At 33.6% G+C, this 18,056-nt stretch overlaps 1 protein-coding gene across 2 annotated transcripts in view; it reads left to right on the forward strand.

The window, feature by feature from the left end:
• Window positions 1-18,056, forward strand: part of LOC129217536 (sialin-like) — a 60,446-nt gene that overhangs the window by 757 nt on the left and 41,633 nt on the right. The gene's annotated exons all lie outside the window — the stretch shown is intronic.

Here is an 18,056-nt window from a genome sequence, read left to right on the forward strand (position 1 = left end):
ACAGTGCAAAATATTTAATTCGCATCTTTACTCACGTGTATTGGCAACGATAGGGTTGATAGCAAGCGTAGAGTGCAATTTTAATTCGCTTCTTGATTATCATAACGTGGAAACGCGGAAGAAAGATGCGCCAAATAGCATTATTTGTGACGTCATAAAAGACCACGCCTTGTTTGAAAAATTGGACAGTTTAAAAAATTAATTAAAAAATAACTGTTGGGAAAATGAAAATATTTCTGGGTAAATGTTTTTTTTTTTTTTTTTTTTTTGCTTTTGCTTTTGTTTTTGCTATCAATTTCAGTGACTAAAAGTACTATCTTTGACTGAAGGAAACAACTCCATTTCGTTAAATTAAATAAGTGATGACTATAGATACTAGTTGTTGCTAAAGAATTTTTCTTTAACAACGGTAGTCCCAATATCAGCGTTTACAAGTACTTAGTCCAAAGATGATATAACTTTGTTTTTATCTTTAAACACTTTCTAGTTTTAGTAGCATGCAGACAATATCTACAAATCATATGAGGCAGCGAGCAGCAAAAGGATGCACGTAAGTGTCCAAATTAAAAATTTCGAGATAACCAGTACGAACGGTAGGAGAAGTTCTCTTCTGTTCTGAGGCAACAGATAGTACTAGTAGCAGTAGCGTTCGTAGCATGGGTGACATCCGGGGCGATAAATTCTGGTGTCACCCCCCCCCCTCATCTATAGGCGCAAAAGAAGAAAAAAAATATGGAAACATAAAAACATGATATTCATGCAATTTTCAGAAACAACTACATTTGTACTATAACGAAATTTTAAGTGGGCTCATGTACAAAAAACAAATAAAATTGGGGGGTCTGGGGGTTTACCCCTGGAAATTTTTCAATTTTGAAGTTTTAAAAATGCATTTTAAGTGCATATTTCGCAAAAACTTGCAATTACACTTAGGGTGACGCCCGGGACGGACCGCCCCCTCCCCCCGCAGTGACGCCACTGATAGTAGTCCTGTTAGATGCAGCTATACAGCATAATTTAGATAAGAAATTCAATGAAAGCTCACCTAGAATCTGAACTTTAACCAGGGTTTTACTCAGACCTGTCAATTAGGAGGTCAAGAAGGGGTCAATTCCTCCCCACTCCCGGCTTTGGGAAATTAACGTATTTGCACATAAGTGGGCGTAATTTTTGCTGTTTTTAATCTAATTTACTTTAAGAATATAAACTCATGCCCCCCCCCCTCCATCTTTCCTGGATAAATTCAAAATAACGGGCCTGGTTCTGCTCAAAACTTGAAAACGTCCATTTACATCCCTTTGCCTCTCTATCACCGTTTCATATCGTCGTTGCTAATAGCTTTTATCTTTGTATAGTAGTGTGAAAGACCAAAACCAGATGAATGTTGACATTCGTCTGAAAATGTCAACATACGTAAATCAAAGACATCGGTGAAGGACCGAATATTTATAGTACATCACCGGTTGATGTTGACTTTTCCAACTACAGTCTTTCAGAAAAAGTCAGTGATCGTGGCCCTGTGACCCGCGCGTCAGACACTGACCTACAAATGCTTTTTAACTGACCAACACTTCGATTTTTGTAAACTCATACATTTTTGTGTATAATAAAAAATGTGAATAGAATAAATTATTAACAAAAAGGCGAATCAAAAATAGTTAAAAGCATACATCAACTGTCGGTAATGACAGTGAGATCAAAAAAAAAACGAGTACTGTCACTGACTTAGCGACCCGTCACCTAGTATTCAAAAAGAAATAACAAAGACTGACCCACTTCTAAACGAAACTTGCTTCTATATTTTTCTTATGAATTCTCACCCATGCTTGACGGGAAAGCAATATTCCCAGCAAGAATAAAATTACTCACATAGAAACTTGACGACCGTTCCAATTTCCGAATTATTGCAAAAGCAAAGCAAAGAGCGAAAATTGAAAGTTATTTTAAAAGCTTGCTTAAATTAATTACAAAGTACCTGGACGACCGAGCCTCGCTGACTTTAAAAGAATTATTTTTTGTCAAATTGTGTTTTTTTAAGGTTCAATACTTTTCCAAATATACTTGAAAAGCTTCACGTTAACGAAATATTATGTACTCGACCTTTTTATAACACTAAAGTACCAAACAAAGAAGATTCAGAATGTAATTAAATCAACATTTTGCTTTAAACTATCTGGCCAAGCCTGGCAACCCTAAGCAAGTATGAAGTTTTAAAGCGAGAAGAGACAAATTTTCATTGTTATGGTTGCAAATCGTCTGCCTGATGCGTCTACTCACAGTTTACTTCAAGGCTTAACTCAATTTGACTTTATATTTAAAAACTTTTTTTTGTAAAAAATCGCCTTTTTACAAAAAAAAAAAAAAAAAAACACTGATGTAGATGAACTTAGAATGCAAAACTACAATTAAATCCAAAATTTCATCCAAATCGTTAGAGCCGTTTCCGAGATAAGAAATATATATATACCCACAAGAATTGCTCGTTTAAAGATATAAGATTTTTGTAAAAAAAATCGTGTTTTTACAGAAAAAACACTGATGTAGATGAACTTAGAATGCAAAACTACAATTAAATCCAAAATTTCATCCAAATCATTAGAGCCGTTTCGAAGACAAGAAATATATATATATATATACCCACAAGAATTGCTCGTTTAAAGACATAAGATATTTTATTTGTTAACAAGCATAAGATGGCACAAGTTAAACATTTTAAATCAGTGATATTCGGAACTCCTGCGCTCGAATACGCTACCTTGCGGTGATTTACAAAGCTGCAAATGAAACTAAAACATTGCCACGTTGCGTTCCACGTGTGTCTGTTGACGTAAACCCAGGCAGTTTGTTCTGAGTATTTATTAACGCAATCGATGTGTCTTAGTTTGCTTTCAGCTACAGAAATTAATTCGTCCCTTAGTAGTATTCTCGAGCTTCTCAAAATAATGTTAGTTTTCCTTATTTCTTTCAAAAAAGTATTAAATGGTGGAAGCATAAACAAGAAAACTCTGGATTAACAAAATTGGATAACGTTATACCAGGTAAAATTTTTTATTGTTTTGTATGAATTTGTAAGAATATGAGTTTTTTTTAATCTTAAATTAATTTAACTAATCATATTTTACAGCAGCATTTAGTTGGAATGGACAGTATGCAAAATATTTTCTTGAATTTATCATCGTAGAACAAAATGAAAAATGTTTAACCGAGAAAGAATTTACTTTATTCCTTTTATTCTCAGCTGAAAGGTTTCGCCAAATTTGTTTAGGGTTATAGCGTTAGTATTGTGCGAGCAAAGTAGCCTTGGCGAGATTTCGCGTTTTTAGTTAAACCATTTTTAATTTTTATCATGAGTGGAATAAAATGATAGTAAGATTACAGAATTCGATAAGTAAAAAGAAATAATGGTCAATCAACTGAAAAGAAAACTACCACCATATATAAACTGTGAGTACACATTTTATTTATTTTGTTCTGAATTTAAATAAATATCAGTTTTTCAATTCGATGTAAAAAAACGAACTTAACAACATTGACTGGACACTTTTCCTTAACCTAATTCCACATAAATGATTTAAATAACCTTTGTTACTACAGTATCCTACTGAAATAGACAGTATGCAAATAAATTTTCTTGAAAATATTTATCGCAGAACAGATTGAAAAATCCAGAAAGAACGTTAAGAATTTGAACAATAAAAAATAAAAGTTCGCAAAAAATCTGTTTATAGGGTTATGGTTTTAAAATTGTGTGAAAGAATAATGTATCTTGACAAGATTTCGCATATCAGGTAAATCATTTCCATGACGAATGAATTAAATGCATGATTTCATTGGATATCCAATCATATAGTCATAGAAATAAATTATCTAGCGTTAAACGTTACTCTTGACAGTCTGCCACGTATGTGCACTATGTGACAAAAATGTCAACAAATGCCGGAAATGTCACGAAACTGAACTTAATATGTACAAATGTATAGAAAAAACGGTACAAAATGAAAATGCCGTTCGAAGCGAACCAAAAATTTATGAATTCCGAATTCAACATCGTGAAAATGTCTGCTTCAGAACAACTTACAGTGTGTTCTGCATTAATTGTTTACTTTCGTAATACTTTTTGGTTTCTAATCTCTTTCTATATGGGTCAGAATAACCAAAAGACTTTGAAAAATCTTTTCAAATGAATAAAGCGAAAAAATCATACATACGAACAAAAATCACAACACTTTTAGCATTTTCTTCGTTACCACATGCGTTTGTTTTAGTTTTTAAGTCGGCCATTAGACAGTGACTGCAGTGCCCCCTATAGTTCGTTGGAGTTGCGAATAATATTTCGGATCATTTTCCAACAATTAAAATCACGCGAAATACGCAGACGACAATCTATTACGATTTATCTTTCATATTGTTGCATTAATAAAACTATTTTTATTTGCACAAAAAAATCAGCCCCTCTTGGAGCGTTGGCACCAAAATTGAACCATCGCCAATTTACATATATGTTCACATTTATTCCAAATTTCATAAAGAATACAGCATTACTTTTTGAGATATAGCATTCGCAATGAAAACGAGAGAACGTTCAATTGTACCACCCCCTTTTCAGCTATTGACGTGAAAATAGGGGCTCTCTAAGGGCTACTTTTAGATAAATTTTTGTTTGATTTCGTTTATGATTTCTTGAGATATAGCAGTAACAAGTGACGACAAAAAACGGTCTATATCTCATTCCCCATTTGAGCTATTGACACCAAAATTGAATCAGCACCTGTACAACTTAGGGGTAACATATGGACCAAATTTTGTTTGATTCCGTCAGTTACTTTCTGGAAAATAGCAGGCACGCATAACTCAAGGAACGTTCTATTGCTTCATCCTCCATGGAGGAATTCGCGCCAAAAACCAATGGGCACAAGTTCACATAGGGGAACATATGTGTATCAAATTCGTTCATTTAATGCTGTAGTTTTTTGTTGTAGAGCGGCCGCGAAAAAACGGTCACACACACACACAAACATTTTCCAAAACTGGTCGAAATGGACTCAGCACACCTCAAAACGTTCAAATCCGGTCAAAATTCGAAATTCGAAAATTTGCACGAATCCAATACTTTCTTCTATATATTAGACTAGCTGACCCAGCCACGCGTTGCTGTGGCAAAGATCTTAAATTAAAATAAACTTTCTACTAACTAAAATTTCTATGGAAAAAGCACTATACTTACGCTTAGTAAATTTTGTAAGTATGACTTCGGCCAAAAAATAAATAAATAAATAAATAAACCTTGAAATTGATAGTAAATATCGAAACTGATTGTAAAATAACCGAATTTAAAAACTAAGCGTAAACCACCATACATTTTTAGATTCTACACTACATTTTATTCACCTCAGCTTTCTCTATAGTTTGTAATCAATAACTTCTTTACAAAATACACTAACTAAATTAAAAACATATAAAAATTAAATTTTTTCAATGAAGTAGATAATATTGACTTCGAACGATTGTTTGTATTATTTGAAAACTGAAAACTGTCTAAGCACTAAGTTGTGCACAATGTTCTTGCTTAAAGAGTCTTTTGCTAATACGAAAAGTATGATAACTTTCCACTTGTGAGTAGGCGATATATGGTTGCCCATGAGAGAAATATTTATGTTTCAAGTCCAAACCGAAAGAAAACATTTTTTGTCCTTGAAATCTATTTATGGTCTTTGCAAAAGCTAAACGAATCAAAAATTGAAGCCTTTCAAATGTGTTTGAAAATTATGACGCAATTATTGCTTTACGTGGCAATACAAACATTTCTCCATTAAACTTTCCCGTCAAAATTGTTGACTTTTAAAGAAGAAACGTGTACCGTTGCGTAATTTAGGTGGGTTTAAATCGCGAAAAAGAATAAATTGTTGAGCCAATTTTAAACCGGAAATCGTGTAGTCGCGTTCCTGGTGTATCCAGGGAATTTAAAAATTCAGTTGGAATGTTTTCTGCTTTGTTTTCATCGACAACTGTATAGCCTTGTTCAGCATCAATGGGGAGCATTTTTTTCCGGGCGTCAGTAATGGCTCATTATTCGCAATAATTGTAGCTAAGACAGCGTCATTGCTCTGTTGTTATACGTTGCAAATCAGTGTTAACTAAGTCGGTGGCCCAACTATCAAGTGACGGCATATCATAATAACTAAGTGGCAAATTTGAAATTGAAACGCAAAAACCTTCAGTTAAAACTAAAGCTTCATATTCATCTCTGGTGTAAAATCTGGATTTGGACATTTGTGTGTTTGTTAAACTTTATGAAATACGTCTTCAAACGTGAAAGTTATATAGTTTCTCCTTAAAAAAATGATGATTGTGTTGGATAGTATGTCGTCAAAATTGTTTTAAACAGTTGACGAATACTGTTTCTCCTTATGTCAAACCTGCATTAGAAAATGTCAACTCCCAATGATTTTGTGCGACCAATAAATACAATTTGCGACATGCATCGGGATATGTATTTGAATGTATTTGACAGTCAACAATTGACGATCTACAAATATTCCTATTTGTTCGGGAATGTTTATCGAAAACAAACCTGCTACAAAACCAGCGCGATTACAGAGGCAATTATGATTTTAAAAAAATTAAATTTATCTGGGAATAGACTCTCAATTAGTTCACCTTTCCGCTCAACGGCAGTGTAGAAAATATCTGGCTATTTGTTGTACTGTACATTTCGATACAGTTCAATTTCACAGTTTCCAATACTCAGCAATTGCTCAGAAAATACTTGTGCGATTAGATTATTTTGCGTTTATACTCGCATGTTCATGGCCAATCGCATTATCTCGACATTACGCTATAAAAACGATTGTTTTAAACATGCGTTGATTTCATCGGTAATGTCTGCCGGAAGTCCCTAGACAGTATTCAGATGATTTCGCCTAAAAGTTTATCGCTGCCGTTCAAATCTTGCACAATCCTAGGATGTGCTTCGAAGGAATGCTTTTACTCATGAGCCATAATACACTTATTCCAAATTATAATTTCACTCTCTTGCAATTCGCCTTTAATTCAATTGCATTTGTACCATGCAGTACTTTCTATCTATCTCACAGGCAGAAAGAAAGTTTGAAAAAAGAAAAAACCATCAATCTACGAGTAAATATTTCAAAACTTATGGAATTATACAGCAAGCTTCGTCATCTCGAATTTTCCTTTCGTCTCAATAGCTGATGGAATGTTTTTTTTCGAACAAAACATGTCGCGTTTTGTTCCTGACAATGTCGTGCGCAGAAAGATGTGACAAGACAATCGTCGTGCAAGAGTCAGAAAAGAGCAAATATCGCTGATGATTAACAATTGGACACTTTAAGAGCTTGAATCTTTTTGAAGTAGATTGATGAGCATTTGATATGTTTCCATTTTCCAATGCGTTATTTACAATAAAGTGTATTTTGTTTTAGAGGGAAAAAACTAATAAAACTTGGAAAAATGTTTTTATTCATGAAATTGGCTTTATTTGACACATAATTTTATGGCATTAATGTTTGATTATGATTTCAGATACAACGGGATCTGAGGATGACGCGTACATCGCATAATCAATGGGCCAGATTTTCTCTTCGCACTATAGAAGAAAAATTGCAATGAGCAAAAAAAAGCTTTGAAAAAGTCGATTTTTGATTAATTTCATAAATTTTACGGCTTACGCGAATTAAAATCGATTAAGGAATGTAATTGACCCTAATGCCAAGTGAAAGGAGTGTTATAAAGAAGCATTTCACTGGTATTAAAACAAAAATTTTAAGTATTTGCATTGAAAACATTTGTATTTGAACTTTTTGAGAGGAAAAACCCCCGGAATAAAATGCAAATTTCATTTTTTCGTTCCGGCAGCTAAAATTACTTTCCCCCTTATCTTTTTTTTTTTTTTTTTTTTTTTTTTTGTACCTATCAGCTCAAAATTTTTAAAATGCGTGGAAAAATGGACGTTACAAATTGAAAATAAAACATGCATTTCTGTGACATGCCATAAGTGGCCAACCACCCGTGTAAGGAAGCATTTGAATGGTATTAAAACAAAAATGTTAAGTATTTGCATTTTAAGCACATGTATTTAAATTTTTTGAGAAACAAAACCCGAAATAATATGTATATTGAGTTTTCCCGGTAGTTTCAATTACTTTCCTATTTTTTAAAAGTATTTATTTATCTATTTTATTTATTCATTCATTTATTTATTTATTTATTTACTAGAGGACCCGACAGACGTTGTTCTGTTTAAACTTCGTAAATCGGAAAGTTAAACATTTCAATAAATTATCAAGTGTTTGAACCGTTTTGTTGAAAAAAATAAGTAAAAAGAAAATGCTTTAAGCTGCTTGGTGTCAAAATGCGTATATTTATTACAATTTGATTTATCTAATGTCCACTGAGCAGTTCTTTTATCAACTATTTTTCTCCCGCACTTGATGGTTTGTTCCTGCAACCATACTCAAAGGATAAAAAGCGTTCTCAGATATCAAGTGTAAAAAACTAACTACCCATTTAGAACAAACGGGAAATCCCACTGCAACATTCGTCTTTAAATTCCATCATCTTCTCTTTTAATAATGTACTGATTAGTTACATAATCCTTTAAGTATTCTTGACATTGGTGCCAAAAGTCAGATGGATTTCAGCCGAGAAACAAATGTTGCTAGGTTCGGTACTTTCTGATCATTTGGTTAGGAAAACCTAAAGCACCGATCAGGTCACATGGTTCAACTACGACGACAGAACACACGTTTTGCGTGAGCCTTCCAGTATTTTACTTTAAAATATATTCGCAACTCCAGCGCTCGAATACGCTACCTTACGGTGATTTACAAAACTGCCGGAAAAACTAAAACATTGCCACATTGCGTTCCACGTAAGTCTGTTGACTTAAACATAGGCAGTTTGTTCTGAGTATTTATTAACGCAATCGATGTGTCTTGGATTGCTTTCAGCAACAGAAAGTGTTCGAGCTCCTCAAAATAATGTTAGTTTTCATTATTTCCCTCTAAAAAGTGATTTGATTGCGAAATGGTGAAAGCGCATTAACACCAGAAAACTCTGGATTAACAAACTTGGATAACGTTATACCAGGTAAAAATTTTATTGTTTTGTGTGAATTTGTAAGAATGTGGGTTTTTTTTAATCTTAAATTAATTTAACAAACCATATTTTACAGCAGCATTTAGTTGGAATAGACAGTATGCAAAATTTTTTCGTGAATATATTATCGTAGAACGAAATGAAAAATGTTTAATAGAGAAAGAATTTATTTTGTTGCTTTTATTCTCAGCTGAAAGGTTTCGCCAAATTTGTTTAGGGTTATAGTTTTAGTATTGTGCGAGCTAAGTATCCTTGGCGAGATTTCGCGTTTTTAGTTAAACCATTTTTAATTTTTATCATGAGTGGAATAAAAAGGTAGTAAGATTACAGAATTCGATAAGTAAAAAGAAATAATGGTCAATCAACTGAAAAGAAAACTACCACCATATATCCGTGAGAACTTTGTTGATGATTCGCATAACATGACACAATTAAATCGTAGCTCAGAAATTAGAAAAATCGAAACAAAAATTTTAAAGTAACCGATTCGGGAATTCGAGAGAAATAACTCAGCTACAAATGCAAAACAATAAGCGCTAGCCAAGCAAGGCAAAAAAGTATCATCTTTCGATAATAATTTGTAATGTCATATTGAATTTTCTAGCATTAATTGTTATTCTTGTCAGGCCACAATTATTATTTAGTTTCATCAAGAATTGATAAATATTGAATTCAACATCGTGGAAATAGCTGCTTAGAACTACGAACTACGTAGTTTGCATTAATCTTTGACGTTTAGAAATGCTTCTTGAATTCTCATTTCTTTCTACGTGGGCCAGAATATCCACAAGACTTTGAAAATTAATTTAAAAAGAATAAAGCGAAAAAATCATGCATACGAACAAAATTTACTAGACTTATTACCATTTTCTTCGTTACCACGTGAGTTTGGTTTAGTTTTTTCGTTCGCCATTAGTCAGTGACTGCAGTGCCCCTATAGTTCGTTGGAGTTGCGAATCTCGGGACCTAAAATCGTTGCTTTCAAGAGAGAGAGAGAAAAGAAGGCTTCACTCTCTGTCTTCGTTTCATCTATTCTCAATTGACATATCACAGTAGGAAACTTCATTACAAAAAGCAGAGCTGGCTTTCTTATTGTCCTTTGGCAACAGGTTAAATATTTATTTCAGTTCTCGCTCAACAATAGGTTAAAATAAATATTAATCATTTGGGAGATATAACCATCCAATGTTTTAATTAATTAATTAATTAACAAAAACTTTTCCGATTCAATCCATCGCGCTTCAAAACCATGCTTGCTACAACTTAATTACGCACAAAAAATTTGATCAAATCCGGTCCAGCCGTTTAAAAACCTTATGGTGACAAAGGTCCGCACAGAAGATTTTTATATATTAAGATTTTTATTTATTTTATGTACCTATCAACTCAAAGTTTTTAAATACATGGGAAAATGGACGTTGCAAATCGAAAATAAAACGAGCATTTTTATGTAATACCATAACCGGCCATTGGCGCCCATATGGAGGGGCAAATGAGGGCTCAAGCCCCCCCCCCCCCTCATAGAAATAAGAACTTTCTTGCTTTTAGTTCTTCTTTCTTTGCAAGAAATGTAAAAACATTCTTCGCCGGCCATTAATAAATAAGTTTTTAAAAGTTTCAAATTTTAATAACTCAAATCTGTACTGAGATCGGTTTCCATAGGGAAAGTATCCTTCTAAAGAATAGAGAAAATATTTGAGTCCCCGCCCCCTCCTAAAAGTTTTCATATGAGTGCTATGTATTCCGCATATAAACCTCCCATATGAGGAAGCATTTGATTGATATTAAAACAAAAATTTTAAGTATTTGCATTTAAAGCACTTGTATTTAAAACTTTTTGAGAGAAAAAAAACACCCGGAAAGGTTTGAGTTGTGATGGGGGTACACGGTAGTGCTAGAGCCGTAACTAGAAAATAATTTCGGGTAGGGTTTTAAAACTGTCATGCGGAGCTTTGCGCTATTTGTGCTAATGCTCAAGTCATCGGGTTACCTATTTTGAAAGCGTTTTATGCAATTAATATACATATGCAAGACATTTGAGTTTTGGAACTATATATTTTGGAAATTTTTAAATATAAACGAACATTTAAATGTCAAACCGAACTTTTCGGAAGGGGGGTTGAACCCTGAGACCCCCCCCCCCCCTTTATACACGGCCCTGTAGTAGTGTGGTAGTGGCATCGAATATCGCAGTTAACAATTGCATGAGTATCTTCATGTGTTGTGGAGTAATACATTCGTAATTGTGGTTTTTGATTACTATTTAGCAAGAATTTCGCATGTGGTTCCAACTTGGTAGATATGACCCTGTTATTCCTAAAAAAAAACTATTCGCGTTGCATTGTCATCAATTAGTCGTTTAAGTTCGATATCCAAACAAGATTTTTTTTCTATCTGGAATCATGTAGGCCCAAACTGGAATAAAAAGCGAAATTCTTGCTAAGTAGTAGGGGAGGAGTAGGTACAGTGAGACAAGGAAAACAATATTATAGAAAAAAAGAGATTGCTTTCAAGTATTAGGTGAGAAAAATAACTATGCCATTATGGTTTTAACCCAAAGAAGTAAAACATCTCCATTGTTAGTTGAACTGTTTCTAAACTGTCAGATAAACTTAACAGACTAGTGTTATTAATCTTACATTAGCCTATTAACTAACATTTATTTTAGGAGTAGAATGATGCTTTCTTTGTTTAAGAATGGCAGCTGTTGAGTTTATTATGCAAGGAGGAAACAATGAGATACATTAATTCGGTGTTCGTTGCTCCCATGTAGCTATTTAATGCCATATACATTAAGGGGAGTGAAAAAAATATCAAAATCTGATAAACGTTAAGTAATAGTGCGGAAAAGTTGCCTTTTGTACAGATATTTAATCATGCAAAAGGTTTTCAACAGAAAAAAATAGCTTGAGAATTCACCCGCAGTGCATAAAAACTGGAAAAAGTTACAATAATTTCATCAAAAATAAAAATTAGATAAACTTTATGTAATATCACTTAAGAGTTAGGCTTTTTGTGTAGATTACACACCGCATGTGATCATTTTAATAATAAACTATATTTTAAAGTTCTACACATGCTTTGAAATTGACCAATATAGTCTCAAAACTATAAAAAAAAGTCGAAAATCGTAAGGGTCCGTACTTTGAGAAAAAGTATCAGAAGTCATTATTTGTAAAAATGTGCTCTCGTATTAATTAATCCTTCCATAGATATCGAAAAAAAAATGATAAAAGCATTTCTTACATAGAGAAAGAAAAGGTTGATTTTTCGATTAGGGGCCATTCATTATTTACGTGAGGATGATTTTGGCAATTTTTGACCCCCTCCTCCCCCATGTAAGGTTACATAAGATTTTTCAACTCCTCACCCCCCCCCCCCGTGCTATTTTTACGTAAGATTCCATTTCTTTTTCCAAATAATAAAATTACGAATCCACGAATCTTGTATCACTGGAATCGTTATTAAATTCACTATTATTAAATTAAATGTTTTTTGACATTTTTTTGTATATGATGCGATACTAATTAAAAATAAAACATGCCATACATAGTGCGATTTTTTAAATTTTATTTTACGTCATTCATTCCTTTTAAAACAAATAAAAACAGCTCATCCTAATACATACATGGATTTAGGACCGAGTTCCTGGGAGGGCAAGTTTTTTTTTTTTTTTTTTTTTTTTTTTTTTTTTTTTTTTTTTTGAGCAATATTTGCTGGTTTTGTGTCTCTCTTATAGTCCGGACAACTTTTCTGTTGGTGGCGAAAAGGGTCATCCCCCCCACCCCCACTATGTTGTTTTTTTTTTCCTGAAATACATAAGGACTTACCTTACTTATTTTGTGCCGTTTTATTTTATGTTGCCTGCTGTCCTTCTTAAATTGAATTCAAGAGGGGTAATAATGGTGTCCCTTTAAGTAGGGTGTAGAAAATCTCGAATTTCAGGGAGTTTCTCTCCCGGAGGAATTTTTGTAAAATAGATATAAAATTCTGCATTTTGAATTCTTATAAGTGGTAGTTGGAACTAGAAAAATCTCGGAAAACACATCGGAAATACAAAAATCTCGGTCGACAGATCAATGACAGCAGCCATCAAAAAGAAAAAGCGAGAGAGGAGAGAAGATTGTGCATTGTTATTTGCTTACATCACTGTCGGTTCAATTCCATAAGCTTTTGATCACGCCTCCAACCCACCCACAAATAAAACAATGCATATAAATTAAATACAAAATGATCAATAGTAAAAAATGCTTTAAAAGAAATGGGGTAAAATAATTAACAAGAGTGTAACATGCTGCTCATTAGGACAATTGATAATTTATACAATTAATTTTAAAAAATGAAGCACACTTTGATTAGGAATTTCAAAAATTCATCTAATTCTTTTCAAGGATTCAAAAACAATTAAAATTATTTAAGGCACTTCATTTGCCCTTTCCAGTTCCGGAAAATTAGTATTAGATTGTACTGTTTTACAGTATTGTTCTAACTTTCTAAGAAACAACTATTTTAAGTTTAAAAGAAAAAAAAATCCTATGGATTTGTCATTGCAACAACTTTTTTTTTTCAATTACAAGTAGTGCAGAAAACGAAAAAGAATAGAGATTTTTGAGCAATCACAATTGCTTTTTGTTCACAGTTGACTGTTTTTGGCGTTACGCTGATTTTATTTTCCCGCCAGCACCCTCTGCAGCATCACCGTTGACCAGCCGCCTCACGATGCTGCTCCTCTTGCAAAAACGGTGTACAGGTTGCGACCATATCCTACACTACACACACGCATACATACGCACACCTACACACACACACCTATACATACACACACGCCTACACGAACGCCTACACACACACACGAACGCCTACACGCACAGCACTGTATACACAATACTCATACACATACATGCATACACTCACACACACACGCTCCCACACAGATGCGCCTACACAAACACACGCGCGCATACATACACACACACGCTCGTGATAATTTAATAATTTGAATTCAAGATGCAAAAATTTTCAAATTATTTTTTTTTTTTTTTTTTTTTTTTTTTTATTTATTGAATACAGCATTCAGACTTAAATAAACAGCAAGATATGAAACATGTGAGTCACAAAAAATTATCCCAAGTAATATGTAGTATAAACGTGAGAACCATGATTTTTACATTTTTGACGCAGGATGGGGCGATTAGCTGAATTTGAAGTACTTTTTTAACCGACTTCAAAAAGGAGGCGGTTATCAGTTTATACCGTATGTATGTTTTTTTTTTTTTTTTTTGTCCACTCACAGCGTCTCACCTAGTGAACCGATTTTGATGATTCTTTTTTTAATGGATAGAGGATGGCTCAACTTAGGTCCCATTACTTTGTTTGACCATATTTGTTCTTTAGATAAAAAGTTATAGGCAAAAAACAGTAAATTTCCCTATTAAATGATTAAAATCATATTGTAGCAAAGTTCGCTCTTTTCATCCGTGGATAACGGTGGCTCAGTGGTAGAATTTTCGTCTCCCACACGAGCAACCCGGGTTCAAATCCCGACTAGGACAAAGTGAATTTTACTAAAATTTCGTTTCTACTGTTTCCCGTATTTTCTCGAATGTTCTATTAATTTCTGTATCTTTTCAAGTTTGGAAAGTTCCAGCACTTTTTCAAGTTGTATATAAGGAGATGTAACGTTCATTCGTGTTTCTGAATAAAGATCTCGAGTTGAGACTAACGAGTATTCACTTCATTTGGCTTTCACATTGTCTCCGCTATCTTCATCTACGCGACAATATGAAACTCATTGTTATAAAAGTTTGGTGCCATATAACTGTAACATTAATAGTAATTGTAATGATAATTTTGAATAAAAGCTTTTCTAAAGCAATACAGTGATATAGAGCCGCACTTCTTACTAGGTAACTTCTTACTTTTACTGAAATATCTACATTTACACTAAAAAGAATGAAATAAAAATATTTTGAAAAAAAAATAGAACCGACTTCAAAATTGCTCTAAAAAGTGAAAAATAATTTTATTCTTTAAACACCTTCGATAATACTTTTAAACATAATTTTTGAAGTTGGCGCAAAAACAAAAAGTTAAATCCATTGTAACCATGCTTCGTTCATATTTTTATCAAAAAATCATCCAAACTTACGAACGAAACATTTATATCGTTACTCAAATATGCTGTCATCAATGCGTAATGCATGTGGTAGTGAAGAAACTGGACCTGGTTAAATTTATACTTGTAGTTGAGTTATGGCTGTGAATGATTTTATCGATCCTTTTTGCGCCAACTTCAAAATTATGTTTAAAAGTATTATTGATGTGTTTAAAGAATAAAATTATTTTTCACTTTTTAGAGCAATTTTAAAGTCGGTTCTATTTTTTTTTTTTTTTTTTCAAAATTTTTTAAGGAAGAAGTCATGAAATTTTCGGGAGTTGGGGGCCTATAACAAAGCGGGAGCCCCTAAGCTATAGCTTGTTTAGTTTATAGGTAAATCCTTTTTTTTTAATCTTTGCTTTTGTTTCTAATGTGTTGAAATAATCGTCGATTATTTTAAGTATTGCAAGCTTTGCAGCTCGTGATTTTCACTTATAAACTCGCTCTAATGGTTTTTAGTTCAAAATAGCCGTTTTCAAGACATTTTCATCAACCCAGTGACAGCTTTACTACTTGTAATACGGTGTATGGTGTCTCTCCCCCTCCCTTCCATTAGAAAAGGACAGTCGCTATTCTCTTCATTTTCACTCCTGAACTATTCAAAAAAGAAAAAAAGAAAAAAAAAACATGATTTTTTTCTTTTAAGATTTTGGAAGGTGTGTTGTTATCATATATAAAGTCCTAATAAGACTAGGGGAATTGCCCCCCTCGCCCCCCCCCCCCCCCATAAATCCGTCCCATGCCTAATAAGTTTTTTTATCTTCCAGAAGCAAATGAAATATGATCCCTGACAAACCACTTGACCGCACGATTTCTAATGTAAAATATCGACTTGAAAAATATTACGTAAGAATGGATTGTCCCCCCTCCCCAAGTAAGGGTGTGTAGAGATTTTTCCAACTCCCCTCCCTCTCGAGACCGTTACGTAATTAATGAATGGCCCATTATACCTTTTACGGCATTTTATCGGGAATCAAAGTGCTCTCTTCATTTTTAAATTTTATGTATTTTATTCAATTCAAAACTTTTCAGCTCGTCCATCATGAAATGCTTGTGTGCACGTTGTTTCATAAACGCATCATTTCTCCCCTTAAACTCGTGCTTGGAACATGGCATTCAAATGTTCTTGAATCGCACTACATCATATAAAGCTATTTATGCGTCTAAAAATTGTTCATTTTCAGTACACTGGATTATAGCCTTTTCAGTAGACTGGCGTGAACATTGCCACGTCCAGTGCCAGGCGATATCTGACAAATCTAATGGAGAAACAGATCACGACAGTACTGTCTGATATTTTAACGCGAAACCTTACTCGAATTTGCGCATGCGTCAGGTCTCTTCCAATTTTATCAAAACAGGGGTGATAGCAAGAAGGAAGTAACGAGCAAGCAAAAACTGAATGCATTGGGAAGTGCGCTTCTTTAAGCCATCACCCCTTTTTCAATGGGAACCGTTCGCAGCTGCTAGTCGCGGAGTTCGAAAACAGACAGTAGTCGATGAAGAAAATGTCGCTTGATTGTGTCGCTCAATCGGATTTGGCGCGAATATCTTTATGTCGTCCTAAATATTCGCGCGATCGCCTCTTCGGAGTGAATATCGTCACAAACTCAATTATGACACTTGCCGTCGCAAAATTATTCATAAAAAGGTCTCGCCACATGACGCTTTAGAATAAAACGGTAGTTGAAAAAGCGTTGTAGTTTTGCATTTCTCGTTTTCGATTGTATGCGAGAAGAAACAATAAGCAATTTCGTTCCATATTAAAGGTGTAACTGAACCTTCCAAGCTAAATTCAAATTTGCTGCGTTGGAAACACAAAAGATATTCATCTGCAATGATATTCATCTTTGATGTGTTGGTAAGTAAGTGTTTGTAAATAATGTAACAAAAAAAAAAAAACCTTTTTATTCAGTTCGACTATTGTAGAAGCTTCATCTGCATCCTTTCCTTTTTTACAAAAACTCCATATACGGAGTAATTTATTCAAAACTTTCCTCTCCGTCTCGGATACCATTCGAAAAGTTTCATTTTCTGCGTGGAATCATGATAGAAGAAACAATATTACTTACAATACTTCATAATTTCCAATTTTAGTACATAGTTATTTCAAACGCATCAATAAATACATGCTTCTGATGATTGCAGGTGTTTACTTTCTGCGTCGTAGTTTCAAAAATTCCGTATGATGATAGAATATAGTAAAATATTTCTTTGGTGTTGATATTTTTATTTATAAAGTATATAGTTCGAAGGATTACATTTGCTGTAAGGAAACTTAAAAAAAGGAGCAGCATCTTTCATTATTCGTGATTTCAAGTTTTCTATATTTTAGTTTGTTATTTAAAGCATATGAATTAATATTGTTACGCGTTCGGTGCAACTTCCCACTTTCTTTGAATGACGACACAGTTCTTGAGAAAAACACTGGATATTTATTTACAACTATGTACAAGAAATATCGTTAACAACTGCTAAACTCACCACAGCAATTAGGCAAATATCAATTAACACAGTATACTCAACGGTAGCACACGTATTTACATCCAAATACGCAAAAACACAGCGAAATGCCTTACAATAAACAGAGCAACGCTCAGACGAATCTCAGGCAGCTAAAAATATAACTGACTCTCCTTCAAATGCCACTCGGATTTTTATACTGCTTTGAAAAGTTCGACAAAATTCGGAATGCTTCTCGTATTTTCTTTTCATTCCATTCACAAATCTTATCGTTCAGAAATGGGGGGACCATATACTTCAATTGAATGCTAGGGAGTTG

The sequence above is a fragment of the Uloborus diversus genome, chromosome 2 (genome assembly GCF_026930045.1).
Source record: "Uloborus diversus isolate 005 chromosome 2, Udiv.v.3.1, whole genome shotgun sequence".
NCBI classification, from domain to species: domain Eukaryota; kingdom Metazoa; phylum Arthropoda; class Arachnida; order Araneae; family Uloboridae; genus Uloborus; species Uloborus diversus.